This window comes from Nannospalax galili, unplaced genomic scaffold, assembly GCF_000622305.1.
Source record: "Nannospalax galili isolate Female #2095 unplaced genomic scaffold, S.galili_v1.0 scaffold146, whole genome shotgun sequence".
Lineage (NCBI taxonomy): Eukaryota > Metazoa > Chordata > Mammalia > Rodentia > Spalacidae > Nannospalax > Nannospalax galili.
The window spans coordinates 4,762,947-4,768,946 of NW_008357929.1; positions in this window are offsets into that span (position 1 = coordinate 4,762,947).

The window sequence follows — 6,000 nt, forward strand, 5'->3', positions numbered from 1 at the left end:
GTCACCTCAAAAGCTAGGAAGTAGGGGAGAATAAAGAGTAGAAAGAGGTAGAGAGGGGGGAGAGAGGAGGGAGAAAGGGGGAGACAGAAGGAGAGAAAGAGAGAGAGAAAGAGAATGGGATGGAGAAAAGAAAGACAGGGAGAGCTTAGTCCCTTGAGGGAACACCCCCAATGACCTCAGGACCTCCCACTAGATACACTTCTTAAAGGCACACAGCATCTCTCAGTGGCTCTACCCTGGGGACCGAATTTTACAGAGAGACATTTAGGTTTACCCATCTAAACCACAGCATTGTATTATTTTATTATACAAAGGTTCTCAAAATAACAAAAATGTACATGAACAGAGAACTGACTCGTGGCTGCCAAGGTTCCAGAACTGAAGTGAGAGCAAGAAGGAAGTGGATGTGATTATTAAAGGACAGTGTAAGAGCCCCTCGTGCTGATGCAACTGTGCTGTATCTTCTGCTGTGGTAGATACACAGACCCACAGATGATGAAAATGCGCAGAACCAAATGCATACGCCTAGTCCAGGATGAAAGCTGATGAAGTATGATGACTGTGGATAGACTTCATGGATGTCAGCTTTCTTTCAGTGACACTGTACTATTTGAGGAAACCAGGAAAAGAGTATATAAGCAATATTTCCATGTAAGGCCTGAATTCCCTAAAGAAAATGTCATAATTTAGCTAAATAATTGTCACAATAAAAGTTCTGAATGGGAGAAATGTCCACAAAATATAGTCAAAGACAAATGATCGCCTGGGAAAATAACTACAAATCAATCACAGATTATGGGTTAATTTTCCCATGACATAGAATGAGCTCCTCTGGTTCAGTAGAAACACCAACAAAAGGGGCTGGAGAGATGGCTCAGCAGTTAAGAGCACAGGCTGCTCCTGCAGAGTACCTGGGTTCAGTTCCCAGAACCTACATGGAGGCTAACAACTGTCTGTAATTCCAGTCCAAGGGGATCTGATGCCCTCTTCCGACCTCTGCATGTGTTGTAAAACATGGATGCACTTACATGCATGCAGGCAATACTCTCATACACATAAAATAAAAATAATAAATAAAAGATTGTTCATTGGAAAGGATAAAATAGACTTAAATGTCTCATTTCAATTGTAAGTGGAAGTTTTAACTAAACCATTATAAAACATTTTCCCCGTTTTCTTCCCTTCCCCTTCCCCTTTCCCCTTCCTTTCCCTTCCCTTCCCTTCCCTTCCCTTCCCTTCCCCTTCCCCTTCCCCCTCCCCTTCCTCCTCCCCCTCCCCCCTTCCCATCCCATTCCTTTTATTCTGTGCTGGGATATAAGTCAGGGCCTCCTGCAAGTACTCTGTCACTGAGTGACACCCTCAAGATCATAACTATTTTTCTAAGCACTCAGACTGAAAATGATTTTTTTTAAACTTTGGAAACACCAAACTCTTGAATGTATAGGGAAAGAGGCAGCCTTGTAGATTGATGGATCAAATTTAAGTGGCATAACTTCATCTAGAGAACAACTAGAAATCTCTCAAAATCACAAATGTGCAATTCCCAGCAATTCCATTTCTGGAAGCTTATTCCACATGTAAATTCATACATATGCAAACTGACACACAGATGAGATTATTTAATGAGCCACTTGTTTGAGCAGCAAAACAAACAACATGCATGCAAATCCGTTGGAGAGCAGTTAGGAAATAATACTGTTAGTATAAGAAAGTTTTGTTGGAAGTTGATATGAATTTATCTTCATGAACAGTGAAAACAGCCAGTTTAGGACAGCACACATCCTCAGCCACCATTTGGATAACAATGGTAACAGGCATATCCTCATCCTTCCTTGTAAATGCTTAAAATATATGCTAAAGATATAGAAGAGATGGGCTGATGAGATGACTCAGTGGGTAAGGACACTGTTGCTCAGGCCTAGTGACCCCAGCTCAATCCCTTGAACCCATCTAAAGGTGGAAGGAGAGAACCAGTTCCACAAATTTGTCATCTGGCCTCCACATAAGTACACAGGTACACACACAATAATAATAAATATTTTTAAAGGGATGGCTCAGCAGGTAAAAGTGCTTGCTGCCCTGTTAGAAATGCATTTGAGGGTGGGGGGGGAACCTAGAGAGATGGCTGCTCTAGCAGAGGATGAGGTTCAGGTTTCATTACCCACATGGCGGCTAACAACTGTCTGTAGCTCCAGTTCCAAAGGATCCAACACCTTCTTCTGGCTTCTGTGGGTATTGCATACAGATGATGCACTTACATACATGTAGGCAAAACACTCATACACATAAAATAAATTGAATTTTTTTTTTAAAAAAAAGAAATATGTTTTGGGGGCTCAAGTAAATGACTACACAATTCAAAGTACTTTGGTAAGCTAAAAAGTTTTCTTTCAGCAGAAGGGAGAATAGCCGTTGCAACTCCAGCAAGTGAGCACACGCAGTGGGGTGTCCTGCTGGACTTTTATTCCCTATGCAGAAGGGTCTTGTGCCTCATTCTGAGTGGTCAAAGCTCAGCCTCACATTCTTACTCAGCTAATTCAAAGTGATGAAGTTGAAAAGCTGAATGCAATTTTCAGCGCTGAGTGCAACTTTGAACACGTACTTAAGTTCAAGAAGTGCTGGCCTTGAGGAATTTGAACTTCCGCCAAATGGCTTCTTTAAAGTTGTTTTACATGAAGTTTTGTCTCATTTAACACTTTGATAGAAAAGACAATACATTTGTTTTACATTTTCATGACACAATGCAAACTTGGCTACATGAGTTTGATCACCAGAACCCCTGAAAAAGTAGGATAGACCCGACTCTACCAATTTGTTCTCTGATTTCCATAAATGCATCTTCACACACACACACACACACACACACACACACACACACACACAATGCACACATACACAATAATAATAAATAAAAATTTAAGGTAAAAGAATATTTTTAAATGGGTGAATGATATGCTTCTGGAAAGAGAAATTTTTGTACTGAGTGTCAAGGATAGGCAGTGAGATTATTTTCTTTCTATGCACATCTTATCCTGATATTTATATGTTATGCTGTGTATCTTAATAGTGCATTCAAAAATAAATAACTGAGCTGAGGGTATAGCTCAGTGGTAAGGAGTGCAAGGCCCTAGGTTTGATCCCTAGTACCACCAAAATTAAATAAAATAATTAAATTAAATTGAAAGTAGCTATTTAAAAAGAGAGACACTAAAATATAAGAGAAAACCACACTGCAGAGGAGAGAAAGTTGAACCCTTGTGTTTGGCAGGTGTGGGAATGAGATGATGACGGTGACATTAGGGGGAGCACTTGAGGCAGAGTGGAAAGCGATGCAGTCAGGACACCTAGAGCCAGCCATGATACTTTTTTCCCACACTTGACCCCTGAACTACACCGATAAGAAAACCAAAAGGTCATGCTTAAGTGCCCCTACTTTATACTGCCCTCTTGTTTCATTTTTTAATGATAAAATTACTCCTACATGACCTATTTCATTAACTGCATTTATGAAACAACTCCTATTAATTTCTTATTACCAGTGGAGTGTCTAAGAAGCCCAAGGCAACTTCAAGAAAAATGCTTCCAAAACCCCAGGGCTGCTTCATCCTCTCTGTAAGGCAATCCAACTCCAGTGGCGGTTTGCAGCTCCTCTGCCTAGATCACCAGGTGCTGCAAGGCCACAGACAAACCCCTGCCCAGCATCTGAGACTTCACCATGATGTTCAGGTACCAATGTTACTACCGTGAGCAAGGCAGATGGCAAGTCGACAGCTTACTGCTGCTTGCTCTGCCCATTCTCTCTTCAATATCTCTTCTCCTCTACGAGACTCTGAAACTACTTGCCATTCAAAGTGACTTCTTCCTGAACTGTCTTCAGACAACCTGTTATGTTTTCTGCTCTGAATGCAAATGAAATTCCAAAGGATATAGTAAATGAAAGATTATCATATCCACTTCCAGTGCTGGGGGAAAAGCCAGCTGGGTAGACACCTCTCTATCTCTTTCATGTGTTTAAAGTCAGTAATGCCATTTCATGATCTTGTTCTAGTCTTTGAGCAGCTTTGCAATTACTATGGCCTAAGTGAGAGACTGCGACACTCAGATATAGTCAAACAAGACAAGGAAATTCTGGCCCTGGAGGTCCATGGAAAGGAGTGTGTGCATGGGCAGCAGGATTAAACACACAAATCATGCTAGAGTTTCAACTCATTTGCCTAATATATTTGAAAATGACTGAATTTATTGCAAACTAAGATTTAGGAAGCTCAGCTTTCAGGATGACAAATTATCGTTTGTCTGCACATATTTCACTATTTTGCATAATTAATTCCTCCCCATAGTACACAAGCATTTCCATCTACAACTAAACCTGTCTAGCTCTCATTCCCTTCCGGTTAGCAACATGTAAATGGTGTTGATTCAGAAGATGCATATTCTTCTCCAAAGCATCTCCTGGGACATGACTGGGGTTGTCAATGCAGTCATTATGAGATGCCTACGATCCTGTTTCTAAAATCTCATCCATTTTAAAAAATTAGAAAAGGAAAGGTTGAGTCAGTCACAGGAAACAAACGCAGTGCTGATGAAATGGGTTTTCCTGATTCAGATTACCTAGGTGTATCAGCTAGCATTGCAAAGGACAGGGGAGAAAGAAACTAATTAAGATTGGATTTAACAATAGAGAAAATTAGTGCCTCATTTGCCTGAAAAATCCACAGGTAGTCTTAGCTTTAGGTTTATGTATTTTATTGAGCAGGTCAACACCATCACCATATATAGTTGCTTCCCTAAGTCTGATTCTTCATTCTAAAATGACTTGCAGAAGTTTCAAGGACTACACAGTTTATACCAAGAAAGGGACATCCATCATCTCGGTTCCCAGGAAAAGCCAAGAGTATTAGTCTAACTGAATTGTCTACCATTGCATACCCAACACTGAACCCAGTAGTATGGCCAGGCAGAGAAAATGTACAAATGTCCACGTGCCCTACCTAGAAAACTAGAGTGGAATCAGCTTTTCTAGAATGGCATACTTCTCCAATCAAGACTGAGAATTGTTATGAGGAGAGAACTATCTGGGGGGAACAAGAATGCAAACAAAAATACTTGCAAAGTCAAAAAGGATGAATCAGCACTAAAGAAAAATCTAGATTATGCCGACTATTTTTTTTCTTTCTTTCTTATTTGAGCCAGGGTCTCCCTGTAGCCCCACCTAGCATGAGACTCACCACTATGTAAACCAGGCTGGCCTTGAACTCCTAAAGATCCACCTGCCCCTGCCTCCTGAGTGCTGGGATCAAAGGCACGTGCCACCACACCTAGCACAGGCTATATTTCTTTAAAAATACTTATACTGCAGTTTATTTTTCTTCACATATATGCATTAACTGAAATTAGGCCTACAAAGTGCTGACAGGTAGTTCCTTGAGTGAACAGATTTTGATTGATTGGCAATTAGCCACTCAATTAGATGTACTTTATATATATATATATATCAGGCACACGCAACCACCCGCTTCTGAAGTGTAGCTCAATTTTGTGTGTTTGAAATCAGGAAGTCACTGTAGGAATGAAGGGGGTACCGGTCAATTAAAGGCTTGAATGGAGTAATGTAGAAGTGACCAGCTTACACATCTTTCTTCACAGAAGAGAGGGGAGCAAGGAGAGTGGAGGGCCTGGCTAACAAGCCTGGATCTCTAACAGTCCTTGAGGTTTTCTTAGCATGCTATTGTCTTTAGCAATGTGAACATAAACACACAATGAATGCATTTATAATTGTTGAGCAAAAGAAGGATGACAGCCTCTTCACTTGGATGATATTATAAGCTCAGCCTGAGCAGAAATTTTAAGGATGCATTTGATTATCTTTCTCCTTGCTCAGGGTAGACTTGGTTAATCAATCAATACTTACTTCTCTGCTAAGCCTAGAAATGACTTCCCAGTCTTTCTTAACAAAGCTCTCCAGGGAGCCCTACCCATTGATCAGACTTAGAAATGGAG